At 35.5% G+C, this 20,128-nt stretch overlaps 1 long non-coding RNA gene across 4 annotated transcripts in view; it reads right to left on the reverse strand.

Annotated features, from left to right (window-relative positions):
• LOC115433758 (uncharacterized) overlaps positions 1-20,128 on the reverse strand; it is a 127,214-nt gene that overhangs the window by 93,531 nt on the left and 13,555 nt on the right. For all 4 annotated transcript variants that reach the window (XR_003937415.1, XR_003937416.1, XR_003937413.1 and 1 more), the window contains exon 2: positions 14,722-14,777. This is a non-coding gene — a long non-coding RNA (uncharacterized LOC115433758). The remainder of the gene's footprint in view (positions 1-14,721; positions 14,778-20,128) is intronic.

A 20,128-nucleotide genomic window follows, 5' to 3' on the forward strand; every position in this document is an offset into this window, starting at 1 on the left:
AAGCTGACATTTATTTATTTTTCCTCCTATTTTTTTCCTACCAGCCTCCGTTTATAATGTAAGTTTTCCAGGCCTTTACGAGCAAAACTTACATTATCGGGGCCTGGAAATGGATCTAAACATACAGACAGAAATAAGAGGAAAAAGTGAAGATTGTCCATCATTAAAACTGTTGTATTGTTGATATTTTTATAAGTTTCAGCATCATTGAAAATAATGATTCTTCTACACATGCGTAAGATTAAACCTGACGTAAATAAGGCGTAATTTCGAATTCTAAATCATAGAAAAACACACCGACGTTAAGCGCTAATAATGATTTATTTTATAATGATTTATTCACCCTGACTATAAGTATTAAAAGTATAAACACTTTAAAATGACGCAGTAATAACAGAGCAACACAAATATATAGACAGGAAAAAATATGACTAAATGCTTTCACTGCTATGTATTTTTAATGTATTTATTTGCATTTACAGTTATTTAATTTCAGAGTGTGCAGGTAAACGGGACTAACATAATAAACAGTAACACATCTAATTATAAAAACATCATTTTCTCGATGTTATAGTGACATGGTTAATTTTGATGAAGATTATCAAGTTAAAACACTATTTTTCGTGTCATAAGAATGTCATGCTGCATAAAATACGGTCGGTGGTTATTTAATAATTTATGATGCCTTTAAGAAAATAGAAATATAAAGATAAATGCAGCAACGTTATAAGTATCAGCCCGCAAAAGCAGTTGAGAACAATGTGAGAATATTGGGAGTTTTATATATAAGCAGTGACATATTTGACTTGCATTAATAACAAAGTACTATAAAATAAACTCATATTTCTATTAGTCCCGGTTCCTTTCTTATTTATGTCGTGTTATTGTGATTGCTTTGGTCAAACTTGTGTTTTTGCCATAAACACTCCTTTATTTTATGCAGATGATGCTGCAGATAATTGGATTTAACAGACTTTTAATAATACAACGGCTGTTTTTTTGTTTTTGTTTTTTTTTTTGTTATTTAAAGGTTACATCGAAGATTTTAGAGAAGCCTTGCCTTTGTTTAAGTCAGGAAAACTTCAGAGCCATGTCCGAACAGGAATGAAGCAGAAAAACAAAAGGAGACTCTTTTCTATGGGATTAAGGCGCCATCTTGTGGCTTCTCTGCGAACTGCATCTTTTAACATCTGAAATTTACTGAGAACCATGACCTCACATTATTGTCAGTTACATTCATGTGTTTCAGTTTCTCAAACGCCCACACCCTGAAATCTGCTCCCACCCAGGTAAAAACACCTCACAAGATGATTCTGATTAATGTCGTGATGCGAGGTGGTTCATGTTTCCTGGAAAGCAGACGTTTCAGGGTGAACATTCAGGAACAAATCACTACGCAGCCGCCTCAACGTCCTGTTTATGATCACGTACACGTTTAATCCGCAGACCTCCACCACCCATCTACTGCCTCTATTGGGGTCACAGGGTGCAACCAATCCCAGCATGCATCAGAGTAAATTACAGACTCATATCCACCCATTTATTGGTTAATAACAGGACTGAAATGCGTGATTAGAGCTAGATCAGAATCTGCTTTACAATAAGAATTACAATACGTACACTTCAATGTTCACATTGAACACTGTCTTTATCTAAATTTACTCCTTATACGTCTAACGTTTTAACCCTTTCATGCAGGAATTATGAGAATCTTAGTCAAGATTTTCTTTCTTGAGTGTTTTTATTCCTCCTTCGGCATGAAAAAAACAGTGTGATCGAGTTTTTTTTTTGTGTGTGTGTCATGGAGTTACAAAAATATCCATGCATTTAATTTTTGAAGTAAAGGAACGTGTTTATGACCCAATATCAGTAAGTGATTTGAAAACAATGAAATAAAAACATTTAATGCTGCTAATCTGATGTTTTCTCACATTTTAACATATTCTAATGCTAGTTATTACTCACTTCATGGAGATAATATGCAAAAAAAAAACAAAAAAACAAAACTGTTTTGTCTAACAAATGACATTGATTTACACTAAAACATGTTAATGCAGATGAGGTTTATCAAAAACAGCAAAGTTACAGTAATCGTATGAATGTCAGTGTATGGGATGATGCATAAGCGTCCATTGTGTTGGCTGATATGGAACTAAAACAAGAAAACCCATGAATATACAAGAGAACAGCTGGAGAATACCTGTCCACTGTAATGACCAGTATTCATGAAATTCGGGTTAAAGTCATCATAAGAAAATTAGGTTATGTATGTATTATTATTATTATTATTATTATTATTATTATTATTATTATTATTATTATTATTATTATTATTATATCATATTACACTGGTGTACAGGTAAAATGCCTCCAGAATAAAAGTAGTGGAACATTATGAAGTTTGAGAAACATCACGTCAAGAATACTACAGAAAGATACAGTTTTTAGTCAAAATGTAAGATTAATGAGATTCAGTGAGTGAATCGGTTTTACTTAAAAGGAATGTTCAAAACAAAACTTCAAAACACCGTCTGCATTTTATAATACATTCACTTTAAAGGTTCTTTTAAGTGGAGGATTTTTAAATCTATTGTATAAATGTAAACCAATATATATGTGTAATAATACTATATTGTACACATTGAAAACATCAGCAAACCTGCACTTTTGTCATTTGTTTTCCAATTCATCTTATTAAAGTATATAAGATTTAGCACATTTGATACTTAACCCTTTCATGCATGACGTCCACATATATGGACACATAGTTTAAGCTCAATTTTCAAAGGGTTCTAAAGGTAATATTCTCCAAACCACATGGGGGCAGTCTCTACAGACGCTAAGCAATACAATGAAAAAAAGGATCATGTTAATTGTAGAATTCGGACTGGTCTGTGATCTCATAAAGTTAGACCCAGCTATGGATTTTCTGTGCACGTTTGTGGACAAGAGTTGCAAAGCTTTATGCAAACAAACAAACAAACAAACAAACAAAAACGAAAAACTGTCCACACCAAAGGACATTCCATAATTTAAAAAAAAATGCATCTGAAAAAAATGTTTCATTATGATGTTTCCACTATAGGCAGTTATTAAATTTTTTTTAAAAAAGCCAAAACTTGTATTTTCCTGGGTCTCTGGAGGTTAAATATCTTCTTAATAAAGCCATATTTAAAAAATAAATAAAAAAAAAAAAATGCATTTCAACTTTAGCCTAATTTTGAGTAATAAAATCAATCTACAAAAATCTAGATCCTTTTTTTTCATAATTCATGCATGAAAAGGTCAAAGTATTTCAGTTATACTAATTATTAATAAAGGTTTTTCTGGAATATCGTCAATACATTACTGAATAAAACAATTTGTAGCAAAGTAAAGTAACCAACAGTATTATTTTAGTTTGATTCCTTATTTCATATTTTCCCTTGTTAGATTGTTTTAATCTTATCAAAAATAATTTTAAAAAAGCACAAAAAACATAGTAAGTCAATAAATCTGACACTACGGGTGTTTTTGTTCCATCTTTTACATGGTTCAAATTGTCTTAAATGGTCTTATTTTGTATTGCATGCTGTTGCATCTTTATTAGTAACTTTCATTTAGTTAGATCTTATATATATATATTTTTGGCTGTGTTTCATGAATCACTTTCATTTAAGTATATCTTCTACAGCTAAATATCTGCCATTAAACTTGAAAGAAATAATGATTTCATATCTGTAATAAGAATGATGACAATTTCTATCATGATAGCATTATTGTCTATATTTCCCACCTCAGATCTTATTTTATATACGTTAAAGTATACATTTAACTTCTACTTTAACTCTAAGACTGAAATCTATCCATTATAACTACATTTCAGAGGCAGATGTGAGCCTTATAATGAGACATGTTTTGCAGTTATTATAATTAACAAAGGAAACAGCATCAGACATGAGAAGTTTTACTGTCATCACATGCAGATGTTTTATTAGAGGTGATTATCTCCAGCTTTAGACAAGACATTATACTTAATACTGGAGTGTAAATGTCATGTAAATAATGAATGTGACATTGATTTGGTTTGATATGTCTCTGTCTTTGCATGAACACTTGTCTATGATGTTCAGGTTTCTCAAGTATAGGTTTTAATGTCTACATTTGTTCTAACTTTCCTGATTGCAACCACTCAGTGTTTGCTGTCGAACACCTGAGAGGAAAAGCTTTTTTTTTTTTGTAGAATAAACAATGGGTCAAAGGTCAAGTTCAGTCATTATGAGTGTGCTAGTATCTACCTGCAACAACTGAACATAATTTTAAGTTTTTATTAGTGTTTAATCGTGCAAAAATTAAGACTTGTTTTTGTTGCATTAGAAAAAGTATATGCAGTATCTATAGTTGGCTTTCACAGATTCCACCATGTTTTTTTGTTTTTTTTTCTTTTTTCCGTGTTACCGCAGGTTGCATTATTCCTTTTATGTCTGAGTCTAATGACGACCTTTCATATTTTTGTGGCTCCTGTAGGGAAGGTAGACAGGATGTTTAGTTGGCTGCAATATGAAACTTCACCGCTAGATGGCACTGAATATCACACACTGAAAATGTAACGTACTCTGGCTTTCCGGATGTGTTCTGCTACTAGACGATTATTCCAGTCAGCATTTTCCTTCTTATTATCTTTGTTTTCCCATTTTCAAAGCCCTTCTCAATCCAACAAACAACTTCCAAACCCCAACTACACACTGAAATTAGCACGTTTTCATAAAGACATATGCATGTTTATGAGTAATTTTTTTTGCAGGGATTTTGTCATTGAGTGTGTGTACATGCATACTAATACTCCGATCATTATCCGATTTCTGGAATTATCAGATTATTCAAGGCATCGTGTAAACAGCATAATCTGGTATATTTTATCAGATAATGGCAGTTATCTGATTATGAGAAATTAGATTAACACGCCTGGTTTTCTCCTGAATACTACATGTATGCATGTCAATCTGTTTTATGTTGTTCTTTTACATTTGCACATGTGTAAACACAATTAAAATCATAGAAAACGGAAGCTGCAAAGTCAAAAGTGAGCAGAAGACAATAACAGGAAGTTTGAGTCTACCATCACTAAGTACACACATAGCTACTATGAAAGAAATCCGATAATGCACTGGAACATCTAAACCAGGGTTTTCAATTATTGCATTTCTTAAGTGCATGTAAAGGCATCAAATCTGTTTATTACAATTATCTGATTACTCCCAGATATTGGATTTTTCTGGTCATGTAAACAGGCTCTATGTGTATTTATTTCACTAAAACACCTTCTCCCCTTTTACTACTGGATCCTGTATTTAGCACAACTTGACACAGATTTGATTCATTTAAAAAAAAAAAAAAAAATTAAAAATTGCCAAAAATGCTATAAATTTTTTTAGCTTTTAAGAGTTTGGTGCCAAGTTTTAAAGCATACGTATCAGTCTTACAAGTTTTATGAATACAGGTGGCACTGGGATGTAACAAAGATTAAATTACGTGTCATAACTCAAATAAATCTAAAGCTAGATATTTAGTATCTGCCATTAGTCAACTGTCCTTGGGCAACAGGCCGAAAATTCTTCCACTTGAAGGCTGCTTTGGAGTACTGAGAGATAAAAGTGGTACATGTTGGATTTTGAAACACTGTAAATAATGCACAATATCTGATGATTATAAAGCTATCAAATGGAAATGATTAGTAGCCTCTAACTGGTAAAGTCTTTCCCATGGACACTGCTGGTTCTACTATACACCCACCTCAATCTACTGTCACATCTGTCTTTTCTTTAAAATCAAGGAGAAGAAAGAAGCTGAAAACAGACAGAACACATCTGATGAGGTAAAACATAACGTGAAGCTGAAACTGTGCGGTTTCAGCATAGAACTAAACATCATTTTAGAAGCACAACTCTCCTGTTATTGATCAAGTGACATCCTACTTTCATATTTTGCTGAACGATACCAGCCTCGTATCACCGAGCATGCAAGAATAAGGTTCTGATGATATGAAAGTGGAACATATTAGGTCTCTATGTGCAGTACTATCTGGTCATCTTCATCTGTTATTCTCAGTTCTGCACCGAGAACACGTCTAAAGCTAACGGCGCTAAAGCTATTTTGTCGGATTATTTGAACAGGGACGTTGTTTAATGAAGCCGATTCCGAAACAAGCTGCGTATTACTATCAAGTCAACATTAGTCATTTTCTTCTGGGACTTAAAGTGAGAAAAATAAAAACAATTCAGGTGGTGACTGATAACTGAGGTGTGTAACCAGAGAATATGAAAGTTTTTTTTGGTAATTTCTTACTTCTGTTACAACTTCTGAGTAATGAGTAGAGTGGTGTTTGTGGTTTTTTAGTCATTTACTGTATGTCAGGGCGTAAGTAATGATGAGTAAAGGTGCAACAGAACACACATTCACACATATACACATACACCATCAAACTACTGACCTACTACTGTTTTCAGCTTGACAGGATATTTGTTGATCTCAAACCTGACATCTGAGTCATGATACAAACACACACTTGTCTAGTATGTTACGTAAGAATTATTGTCATTTGAGGACACCAAAAACTATTTTAACAATATTCGGCTACGCAGCAAGATATGAAATTCTACAACCTAAAAGAGTTATTTGACTTTCAGAAACATTAGCAGGGGCTCAAAAGTCTTTACATTTATGTAGATCCCCAATTAAATTGTAAAACACAAAAAATGTTAACTTCCCATGAGTCGACTGCATCATTTGACTCCACATGAGGTTCTGCAATTGTGGTTTTTAATGCCTGCATTACTGACTACATTATTTCTAAAATGAAAAGGCATTTTAACATAGATGTCAAGTTTTATGAACAAGACCAAACAAAACTTGTTTAATTAAAAGCAGCTGCATGATTATACACACACAAGTATACAACAGCAAGTCTGGCCTCATCTTAGTTTTGTCTTTTCTTGTGTATACCCTTTATTATAAGGAACTTTGCCCAGTTAAAACATGCTTGAATTGGTTCGGTTCAAGTGAGGTTGAGCCAAAATTGTTTCATGGTTTTATATTATTTCAAGCTTTGGGGCTAACGGAAGATTTCGCACTAGCTATAACAACCATTTACAAGCAAAAGACAGCAAGTGATAAGTGTTTGGAGGTCCTGTTTCTGTGAATCTGGTCTGCTGATGATTAATCTATAACTTAATTTTAATGAAGTGGTTCTGATGGACCATTATTACAGATTAAGAAGGCACATAATGGCTCAAATAAAAAGACAAGAGGGAAAATATTGAAAAAAAATCAGTACTTCAACAGTATTTACATTTTGACAAAAGACAAAATTAAATCTTAAAAGGAGAAAAAAAAATATGACTGATTCTTATGTTAGTTGCCATTAACAATGCACGCTCTCTAAACTGAGAACTTCTAACAAAATGTTAACATAAAAGTCCAACACAATCTATCAGAGCTTAAAAATACACTGTTGCCCATAAAGTTGGAATAAATTTGGTTTTTCCTCTTCTCATCAAATGATTGTGATGATGTGATTTATTCTTGACAGATAAATTGCAACTGGGACTTCATATGTGATCATTGCACCGGGTCAAAGGTGATTATTGATGGGTATAAATAGGAATAAAAAGAGGAATGTGTCTGAAAACAAATTTTTTCCACCTTTATGGGCAACAGTCTATACTGTACTCATCTATTATACTTGAATTTACAACACAGAAACCTGCTTAATCAGTTTTGCACTGATTATGTAAATGATGAATGAAGTTCTCCCCAAACCTAGACTTTAAAACATAACTATATTTGCCTTAGTCTATTAAAAAGATGCCAAGTCTCCAGGATGATTTTCTCTGCGTTTTAAGGTGAGTTCATTATAAAGTAGATTTCTTCTATTTGTCTTATGGCATCAGTCTACAAGGCAAGAAGGTAAGATGTTTTTAACCCTTTATAGGGCACCCACTGAAATACTATGAAATTAAAATTTCAACCTTAGCATGCTATTGGACATCGTCATCTACCTCATCTTGCCATAAAACATCTTAGTAGCACTTGCTAAAAAGTAAACACATGTAATAAAACAACTGTTATAAGGTCATAAACTGACAAAAATCACTCATACTCACTATTTATAACTTCAAAATTTCTACAAACCCTCTCAATCACTGTATAGTGTTAAAAAAAAAAAAAACATGCTTCTTGACCTCATTGAGGCCTGGGATTAGCTTCATATTTAATGTTAGCAGAAATTACCAGATATAGTCACTTGCCCAATAAAGGGTTAAGTGTCATAATCATAGAGTGTCAGCCCAACTAGTATGAGCAATAAGATGAGAAAATGTATCAAAGTGAGACTCCTTAATCAGTCAGTAAATGATGTGTCGGCTTGAATTTGACGGAGCAGCTTTAGTTTGACTCACGTTTTCTTTCAGGTTGTTTTTACAGTGAGGTCAGGGTCAGCGTCGGGGTTGGGGGATGATCTGACTCAATGTTATAGACATTCATTGATACTGTGATTCATGGTCAGCACCCTTAACCACTTTTCCACCGGGTCGCAAACAGATTTTAACAAACCCACTCTTTAAATTAAAAGTTACATGGGCTCCAGTTCAAGGCTGAATAACAGGAGAGGGTAGGATTATACACTTTTATATGACACAAAGAATCAAGAGTTGCTTTGCTGTCTTTATATCTGGGTGCTTCTATGAAACTGGGTTACTTTTGGTACCTGGCACTTTTCCAGCTTTTTAGACCCAATAATGAAAGAGAAATTTAGACATATTTCCCCCAGGATGTACCTAATGATGACCTCAGATGAATGCAAAAAAAATTATACTTGATCTGAGCCATCCCAAAATGAATGAATTTTTAATAAAATATTGGGGCCAAAAAAAGGACCAAAATAGGGACAGGAAAAGCTACCTAGGTGTCAGTGCATTTTATCTGGACCACATGGCTTGAAATGCTCTTATATACTGTTATAAATAAAGACACTGTGTTAAATTTGATGATCCTAGTGGTTTTCTAATCCAGACATGGATTTTCATGAATCTCAGTCTCATTCCAGGTTTTGTATGTAACCCATCGTGTCCACTTGCGTTACATGCAGAACCTGCCCATTTAAACACAAATAAATCGGGATTGATTTTGCAACAGTGGTCATTTTTGTGAAACACTCTCCCTTGCATGATAAATTCAATTCCCAAAATGTACCCGTGAGAGAATAAAAAGATATTTTAAAATAATAGTCGCACACAATTTTTGTGTCCTTTTTTTTTTTTACCTTATTATATGCAGATTTTTGTATAAAAATATTTTTTTTAAAAATATGAAAATATGTTTTATTTGAAAAATAGTTTCTCATTCATCTCAGTAAATATTTATTTTTAAAATAGACCCAAAGTGCTTCCAAACGTGCTTCATAACATTAGTCTACATCTGATTTGAATTTTTAGGCCCCATGTCCTGTTTTTAGGGACCAGTTTCATAGAAGCACCAATCTAAGAAAGATGGCGTATAATCCTCACCACCCATCAGTGCAGATTGGTAAAAACAGACCTGCAAAAATCCCCAAATTTCAAGGCTACAATCTTTAGTTAATATGACATTATTGTGTGCCAACTCTATTTGTGAAGGGTGTAGTTTGTAGTGCTCTAGTGTATCATGTTCCATTGTGGTGTTCAATGTTACATCAGTCCTCAATTAATACTGCACTGCTATAGTATTATGCAACTGAAGTCATCAGAATTAAGTTTAGTGTGTCAAAGCAACATTTGGTAAAACAAATAAATCTGCTCATTCCACTTATAGGCGTGTCCATCTTAAATGTAAAACTTGAATTTTCTTTAATTTCATTTTGTTTTGTATTAGTCCATTATTTTAACACTGCAAAATCTCTAGTCGACCTCCCATGAGAGATTACACAAGTTAATGAGATGTTTGTCATGCAAATACTCAAGTGCATTTGAGATAAGTGTTTGTCGAGGGCTGTGGTATGAAGGGCAGTTTCATCAGATACTGTAATCTCAATTGTATGGGGGTGGGAGAGAGCTTTACGTTTTTCTACCCGGCAACACAGCGCTGAGTCATCTCAGGCATCTACCCTCCCACGCCTACCCACGCTGCACTGCTCTCAGTCTCTTTCAGTGGTGGAGATGCACGGCCATGGACGATACCAAAACTAACTGCATCACTTCATCCAGGCCCACAGATGACAAAAACACAAAGTTACCGTAAATGAGGGGTGCCTTGACGGAATAGGGCTGGCATAGGTGGGTGTGTGTGTGTGTGTGTGTGTGTGTGTGTGTGTGTGTGTGTATGTGTGTGTGTGTGTGTGTTTGTCTAAAAGTGTGACATGTTTCTGACAATATATGCAAACTGATGCCTATGAAAGAATAACCAAAGCAAGAGAAGAGGAAAATATAGCCATTAGTTGTATTCAGGCTGTAACTGTCTGAATGGAAGTCATGGTCAAAGTGCAAGGAAAATTACACCAAGCACTTCAGTGGGAGCACGTCCATGGGTTTTGAAGGAAAAACTTTTTAAAAAAATACAAACAGACTCAGTGTCCCTGACTGAAAAACAAAAAAAACACTGAACATTACAGTTGGTGTTTCAAAAAGCAAAAACAGTTGTTGAGTTAAACTTGGAAATAGTAATTACCACTGAGAACATCTGGTTTCAGTCAGATTTTTGTCATTTTTCAACATGAGGAAGAACTAATACAGAGAAGGACATGTATGCAGTATTTTCCTGAAATTCAAGAACAAGCTGAACTGCAAACACTGCACTTCTCTGTAACCTGCTAAAGTCCTTGACCTTGCATAGCACACATTGTTTTAACACGTAAAAGCTAAATAAAGATCTGGTAGAGCCCATTATTATTCTAGAAGATAGATGCAAACTCTGTGGTTGGGTTGTATTTGTTTAAACGGGGTTCCTACAGGTTTCTACAAGTTAAATTTAAGACTTTTAAAGACTATTGAGAACAAAATTTAATGCCCATTTTACAGCCAAACATATGAATAAAAGGCCCGTTGTTCACTTTCTAAACTAGCTCTGTCTTGATGTATGCTGCTAATCCGAATTTAGCTATGTAAGCCGTTTTGTTAGCACTACATGTACACACACTAGCTATATCTGAATCAGGGAACATGCATTTAAACAACTCAGCTATTCTGTCATTGGAACTGTAGGACATGTGTTTAGCTACAGTATTTAGAGTCCACAAAACCTCTACTTTTAGGGCTGGGGTAGAACCAAACATTGTTCGGAGGTCGATTTTTACAGCTTGGACATTTCCTACATTTATACATTTACACACAATACAGTGAACAAGTTTATGACAGCATAACTTAAGACCTACCATATCTCACTTAATACCTTTTAAAGACTGTTTTTTTTTTTTAAGGTATTAAAAGCAGATTTGTAAATTCAACACTTTTAAGACCCCACAGGAACCCTGTTAAACTAATCATCTTGGACTCTAAGAAAGAGACACAACCACGTTGCCTTTGCAAAAAGTGTTGCAGGGGAACTTGTTTTGGTGGAACATTGACACATGAGGAGGCGAGCCCTGGCTTTAAAATGACTAAAAACTGCCAAAAGAAAACACCACCGCAAACCAAGTTGGCCTGCCTTATTGCACGATCCACTTGTCAAAACCTACCATTTTCAGCATGTAGCTGTTAGCTCAGAGGCGGCTGTTTCAGGTAGTGGGGAGGAAGGATTATGGAAGAGGAGGATAATACCAACTGAAATATTCATGAGTCAAACTACGTGTCAGCAATCAACTAAAACAGCAAATTTATGAGCTTTTGTTCACCTGTGCGTATTTTAGAAAGTTTAGAGTTAATTTATTTATTATAAGAGTGTGACAACAGCAAAAATGTCAACCCTAAAAAGGCAAGTACTATGATTTACCTCTGCTAGGTGTCTATCTGTGGGCATATGGTGAAAACGTATAAGCAAAAAGTCAAACACATGATGGAAGGAAATTTTATCTTTGCACTTCTAATATTTTCAGTTTTGGTTCTGTGTAAGTCCTCTGTTTTAGGATATTTGGAACACACTATCATTATCCCTCATTTTGAGAGATGGACATAGTCATAGCTCCTCAAAAGTGAAGACAAAAAAATGATGATGATGATGATGATCACCACCTGGTGGTTGTCTGCATTACAGGTCATAAGCCCCCCCCTCAATTAGGCCAAACTAAATATTCAAGGTACACCCATAATAATTGTTTTCCTAATGCAAGGTTATAATAGTTTTGGATTTTTCATTTTAGTTTAGTTTTATTTAGTTTTGACTTTTTTTCTCTAATTCAGTTCATTTTAATTCATTTTTAGAGCAGGTTTGCTAGTTTTTATTAGTTTTCATTTTTTTCTAAATGCTTAGTTTTAGTTTACTTTTAGTTTTGTCGTATCTTTTCTCTTCTTCTCCGTCATATTCAAATAAATCCCAGACAGGACTCTGTGGCTTTCTCCCAACTTTAGTCTCCATGTTTCCAGGTAGAGTGGGGACCATAAGACGACTCTAAACCACAAGTGACGAGAAGTGACGGACCGTAAAGTACCGTATAATGCCGCTAGCTAAAATTGCTAGAGCGAAATAAATTGCTTTTGTATCAATCCGACATTGAAAAAGATGAAAACAAAGGGAATTTTGTCCATAATTCTTATACGTTTTAGTTAGTTTTGTAAGCTCACGATACAGTTTCAGTTACTTATTGTTTTTTTCTTTTAATTATAGTTTTTTATTTATTTTAGTTAACAAAAATGTTTTTTCAATTCTAGTTTTCGTCATTTCGTTAGTTTTCGTTTACGATAATAACCTTGTCCTAATGTGACTGTTGTCTTTTTGGATGATGCTGAAGTAGTCTTTCTATTTAGTTTGTTTTTAATAAGCTGTGATTTAATAATGAGTGATTGACAGCTGTAATGACCAATCACTGCAACAGACTAGGGAGTGGATGGAGCTTCATTGTTCTACATAACAAGATATACCACTGCTTACTAATTATATGACTTTCAAGGTTTTCAGAATGATTCACCTGGAAATATTTTAAACTAAATTAAGAAGGTTTAGTGATAATCCTTGAGAAATCTCATGTACGGCTTCAAATGACACTACAATTTTTAAACCACCCTTGTTTTCTTCCATTTCTTGTTCATTTTAATGCCTGGTACAACTAATATTATACTATTATATAATACTATTTGTTTGAACAAATATAATGATAACAACAAAAATAGCTCACAAGAGTTTAATTTAAGAGCTGATATCTAGTCATTTTCCATTTTTTAATTGATAATAACCAAAATCACTTCAGTTCTTACATCAATAGCTATGGCATTGTACTGCCAAAAACAGTGCTTTTAGGCATTCCATGTTTTGTTTTCCGTCTATTTTAGTCACATGATACACACAGGAGTTAGCACTGGATTGCATAACCATTGTTTCTGATGACTTTTGATGGTTTAATAATTTTTTTCTGCAACTGTATATGATCAAATGCACACTTAGCTATTAGGCACAAGAAATAACGGCCAATATGGCTGCCAGCGAAGGTCACACCTTCTCTTATGTCTGGTAAAGTTATATCAGTGACTCAAAATAAAGGAATGAGTAGCTTGGTGTTATATGAGTGTCAAGTTTCTGGGTAAGGTGATTATGACTGCACCCAAAACGACAATTTGACACAGTTCACCATTGAGAACCTTAAGGCAAACAGTGACAAATCATTTTTCCTCCAGTCATAACTTAAACATCAGTTGAGCATTAAAAACTTCAGTTCATGCAGTTTTCACCCACTTCATCCATCTGTAGTAGAGTGCATGTTATGTTTGAGTGTCCACCCACATATATATACACACACACAACACTTTGATGGATTGAATGCACATGTTTACTGTATTTGCGTCAGTTCAGACTGTGAAACTTCCACTAACGTCATTCAGAGACTCATTCCTGCACAGAGAATCATCAAGATAATCAAAGAGCCACTAAATTGGACAGAGCAGCTGTTCATTGTTAGGGACGCCACTATAATATCACCAGGAGACACAATATAACTCCGCTAGTTTCACTTTTCAGCCCTTACGAGGTGCGGTCAGTGCATCACATCATGATTACATGACTAAGTTTGGAGTGACGAGTTCCGTGCCAAGTGTCAAATATAGCCGATATTTGTTTCATCCTGACCGACGGCCAATGCACACACATGTCCTCACAGTTCTATTCATCATCTCTATGGTTATCTAGTGCCAGACTTTAAACTATTGCTGCTGGAGGCAAATCTGCTTCGTAAGCTTTGCTGTAGTTTACAGTGATCTGTAAAATCTCCTCTGTAAGATTTCATTCTTGAGAGAAAGAAAAAGAATTCAAAGAAACTAGAAAGACACTAAAAGCTTCATATGGTCAGTTTCAGAAAACTTTGGAAAAATTGTAACATTTTCCATCCGCGGTAGCTCGAATCCTCCAAACTCCTCAGCTGGGTTTTCTTCTGTATAATTAATAAAGAGCATAATGTGCATCTGAATGATCTGTACATGTTTTACCAAAAGGTTTTATTGATAATTTGCATTAAAAACATAAACATTTATGTCTGAAAGACAGCAGTTTCCTATGTCAACATTCTTTTTAAGCATGAGAAATTAAAAAAAAAAAAAAAAAAAAGCTGATGATCAATTTGCCTTCACTTACCAGTTTTGTGACTCCACTTCATCCTCTTCTCTTCATCTCTAAGCCTCAACTGGAAACTAAACAGGGAAGAGAAAGAGCAAGGAGAGGGGGGAAAGAAAAGGAATGTTTTAATCACACTGAAGGAAGCCAGTTATCTTCCCACACACATTGCTGAGTGTCCTCGTCAGACACAAACACACACATGCACAAAGTGAAAGACCTCAGAGGGTCAAGATGAATCAGGAGAACAGAGAAAAGTGCGAGAAAAGTGTGAAAGAATAAGAGGCAAACTGAAAACCAGTGAGGGAATAGAAAACAGAAGAATGAATAGAATGTAGAAGAAATGCAGATGACAGAGCAGAGTCAGAGTGTGGAGGGAGAGAGAGAAAGAATGAAATTCATCAGCACTGAGGCTTGGCTGAGTCATCGGTAACCATCACTTCCTCCAACGCATGTAAAGCTCTATGACTGGCCAAGTTCCGAGGCAAGCACACACACAAAAATCAAAAGGCTCTCCTACTTTGTTTCATATCTTTTCTCCTTAAACTTCAAACGGCAACAACTCAAACTATGCCTGAGAAGTTGACCCATGAACTGGCTGTGTCATGAGAAACAGCACAGTCCACTGCTAAACTTAAAGTAAACAGCTTCCTTTGGCCCAGAATTCCCAGCAGCGCTATTTCTTAAAGTACCACTCACACATTTTTTTCACTACAAGCAACAGTAATCTGAAAATATCATGTAAAAACCATGCAATATTACCTTACCGAGCTGTTTTAACTAACATGGTAGCATTAAACATCAGCTGATCTGATGAAGTTCCAACATTTAGCTTGGTTTTAGTCTCCAAATCCACATTTGAAGGGAATATTTGGCCTTTTAGCTGCTTAATACTCAACTATCTTCACCAGCTAGTCGCCAACACTGGAGATCATCCAATAGAATATAAGGTCAATATAATAATGAACCTACCAATCTTCATAAAAACCAAATTAACTCTGAATCTGAGCATCAAACTAGCTTTGGTGGGACCAGTTTCTGTTTTTTGGAACTATTATTTTTCCTGGAACTATTATTTTTCCTCAAATTAAGTAATTGTACTGGAAAAGCCCCACTGGCCATCACCACTTTCAGAACCACATTTTGCTGATTCCAGTGGTTTATGAAATGTCCTATCGCCATCAGTTTCTAGGCCAAACCAAAAGGCCATGGTGCCAATACCCTGAGCTGAAACACACATGAACTCAGAAAGAATGTGGCGAGTGTGGTTGTGTTATTTAACCTATTTACAAATTGTACAGGTTTATCTTTTGTACAATGTAAAGGAAATGGGTAACTGATTTGTTTCATTTCTTGATGAAGCAGGCGACTAGAAAAGGGTTTAAAGGGAATACAACAGTTGTGCCCCTTCTCTTTGGAAGCCTTTTGGCATTTCTTAAAACATCTGACCTGTGAGAAAAAGTCAATACTTTGATTCCTATTCACTTCTTCTTATCCTTGTTAAGGCCACGTAATACATGTCTTTAAGGGATGGAGCGTGCGGCGTGGTGAAAGCAATGCGGTGAAGCTGCAGTGAAGCGCAGGCAGCAGAGCTCTAAGACTGAAACTGGAATTGAAGCTGATGGGGAAAGTGCAGGCTTTCACAACACTGAGTTCATATTCAGTGACCTGACATGACCTGCGAGTCCTTAGATGTGGATTTATCTGTGATAAAGGTGATCATAGTCAGCCTGAAATGGGACAGACTTGTTGTGACTTGACTCCATTATTTTTGGGCTCAAATGGAGTTTTCTCACTCACTTTAAAACAATGTTCACTTGAATCAGGAGTATTGACGTGGGCCTCTTCTTTATCCTGTACTATGACACCAACGGCTCTGATAAACAGACCCAGCTGTTACTCTACAACCACAAACCACATTAAATCATCCACAAATAAGATGCTAAATATAAAATTTCATATCAAAGAGCTCAGACTTGACCGCTCATCTGCTGTCGACACAGTATATTTAAAGGATAAGTCCTGCTTTGTCCTGCTGACTCCTCTATCCAGAGGAAACCATGGGAACCCAAAGCTGAGCCTCTAAATACATCCTGCATTTCAGTTCCCACACTTCTGGCAAAACAGCATTTCCTGTATCTCTGTACACACATCCCCCTGTGAAAAAGTATGTGCGCACATTGGGACAAGATGTCTCTCACATTACCAGCGGTGACAGAAATAGGGAACACAGATCATTTTACCGGATGCTACTGTCCTTCAGCCTGGTTAATAACATATACAGTGGTTTTGCAGGTTTATTGCACCACTGCGGACTTTCCTCCAACAGATACTGATAGAAGCCCATCAGGATAAAACCTTTTGGATTTTCTCCGACCCTCTTATTGAATAGCTATCTTTGAATACTACTGTGAATTTATGGCAAAGTTTCATCTCTTGGGGGTGAAGCATGATGATGATGAGGCAGTATGCACATGCATGAAAACAACAGAACAACAGTAGTTGCTTCGTCTGTGGCTAAGTCAATACTATTAGGTCCAAAACTGGAACTATCAGTGCAACCGATCAGCTACATGCAGGTTTTCACATTACTGGTGGGTTCCTGATATGCAAATGAAGCATATAAAAATACTTTAATTTGCATACATGATAACCATTACTGAGAATTATTTAAACTAAAAGAAACTATCAGCTGTTTTGATAACATGGTCACACAGTCTGTAAAAATATAAACTTAAATATTATTTGACCTGTGAACACATAACCACTTACAGGAAATCAAATAGAAATGCACAGAAAGTGAGGCATAGCCTAAGCAGTGATAACCACACTATGAACAGAACACAACACTCACCACAGAATTTATCAGCTTTATCAGGATGACATGAAACTTGTTGCCATTTTGACTTAAAGATGATCAGTGTTGGTGCAGCAGAGCACTAGTTACTGTTAGGGGGGCCTCTGCTGAACCATTGGTTTCCAGTCCCCTATTGGATTCCCCAGCTGTCATCCTTTGTACTCTGTTAAGTCGCCTGTTGCCTTCAAGCATCGAGAATCCAACCACTACTTCTGTAAGTCTTCATCTGGTGCAGTCTGATTGAAAACGAATAGATTTACAGAGAGCAATAGAAAATAAACATTCTGAAAACAAAAAAAAGCCTTCTTTCTGGAACAGCGGCTGTCTTTGTGCATTTGGTAAGCTTTAATTCTTAGTTTATAGTTTGTGTCTTACCACAACCATGTTTGAGGGTTTTCACAGTGTGTTTACTTTACTGACACTATAAAATATACATTTGTTTTTTTCTGATTTCAGTAAATGAAACAGAGGGAAAAAAAACTATGAAATGCTGACTCTGCAAAGCCCTCATTGTGGGAGGATTGTGGGGGATTGAGTCTATAGATGAGTCAAGTAGAACCATTACACAAGATATAGAAATGAGCTGTACAGACGTTTACCTTTAGTGTCCTATGTGGGAATCACACCTACACTCATTCAGACGTTGGTATGGCCACAAACATAAAAACTGATTTTACTCATAGTGCAAATATATTTCAAAATTTAAAAAAAAACAAAACTAAAAACTAAACACTGATACTGAAGACATAACGGTTTCTTATCGCCTGGATGAATACAACTATGCCAGTTATTTAAAGCTGAATCACTGGTTTATATTATTTCTATGCTGGTCTTTTTCTCCACCCATTAACTAGTTAATAAGACCAATAAATGTCCAGACTGGTTCCTGACAGTGAACAGACCTGGTTTGTTACTGAAACAGCTGCTTAAACCATTGGAGAAAAAAAACTTCTATGGATATTATTGTCCCGATGGTCTAAATTTAACTCCAAATATTTTAACGGGAGCAGAGTACAAGTGATCTGTTCATAAAAACAGCATAAACCAGTGAGCAGGATTTTCCTCCTAACATGCCATATAATTACTTTTCCAACCAAGTCATCCCTTTTAGCTGATTACTAGTCTGTAAGAATCTGTGTCTGCCAAGATTGTGCCTTCAGTCTGTGTTACATTTTAGGTCATTTTTATAATCTTTTCTTTTTTTTTTTTGCATTGACTGAAACCAGTACAGCAGATTTAGAAACAGTGTTGTCTAATGTGTTAACACGTCACTGTAAAACTTGTAGTACTTTCATGTTAATCTTCTACATCTCTTAAGACTTTTTCACCTGCTTTGAAGATTAAATGTGTTGATGTAAGGTTCATTTTGTTGTTGGTGATGTGTGTCATATGAGATGAGAGATGTAATCTACTGAGCCATAACTTCAGTGACATATACTTACAGATTAAAGAGACTGACATTGTATGTGTAGTCCATGGAACAATTCAAAAGGAGATCAAAATATTATTCATCTCTCGCTATTTGACAGTCCAGATTTGGATGAAAATTTCAGGAAATATTGATACTGGCACAAGGAACAAATGATTAAATTTTGGTGGTGATCGGGGGTGTGTGGGGGGCCACGGGGCCCACTGATTGGCCTTGGCGGAGGTCTGCGCTCCCCGAGTGCTTCTAGTTTACACATATGATGTTTGTCAGTTAAAAAAATTATTTCACAACTAAAGATATCTGCAATTTGTGGCAAAACTGTTGACGTATTAGACTATGAAAAAACACAAAGATGAAGATTACACATCAAAAAGTCATGGAGGCAGGACATTGGCTGTCTATATTGTGCTCAATACTGCCACTGATGGTGGAAGCTTATATTGCAACAGACTCTGAGACATGAGGTCACATTTCAGTGATGAATAGCACTGAGATCATCTTTTTCGACCAAAGGCGATGTGGTTAGAAGAGGCCAATCCACCAGAACTGGCAGTGATTTCCCTGTTTGGTAATGTCTCCTGTTAAAAAGCTTAGCAATGCAGGTCTGTGCTTCACTTTAATGGCGATTGTCAAATTGACTGGGCATACCGTTATCAAATGTATCAGTAACTCCTCATTATTTTTCCTATAAAACCAAAATAAATAATCATTTTAAGCATAGATTTAATTCTTCCCTGTTCATGTCCATCACATCTGTTTAAATGCAGAAATTTAGGCCCACAATCCTCAATAAAACTGTGATTTGTTGAAAATGTACCAATTCTTTTAAGGCTTCAGTGAACCTGTGTTTTTATCAAGCAGGAATAATGTGTACAGTCCTCCATCAGTCCTTATTTTAGCCAGTCCTCTCCATTTTCTAAAAATACCCTTTCCCTCTCCATCCTCCTGAGGATGAATCACCATAGATTTGACATTACATCTTCTAGTTTGTTTCTTTTGTTCTTCTAGGGTTTTTTTTGTTGTTGTTTTATGGAGGGGGGGTGGTTACCATGGAAGCTAGATACGCAATTTAATTATTTTCAAGGGGTCATATTTTGCTAAACCCACTTTTGTTAGTCTGTGGTACATTTATTTTTATATTT

The sequence above is a fragment of the Sphaeramia orbicularis genome, chromosome 15, assembly GCF_902148855.1.
Source record: "Sphaeramia orbicularis chromosome 15, fSphaOr1.1, whole genome shotgun sequence".
In the NCBI taxonomy this organism is placed as follows: Eukaryota; Metazoa; Chordata; class Actinopteri; order Kurtiformes; family Apogonidae; genus Sphaeramia; species Sphaeramia orbicularis.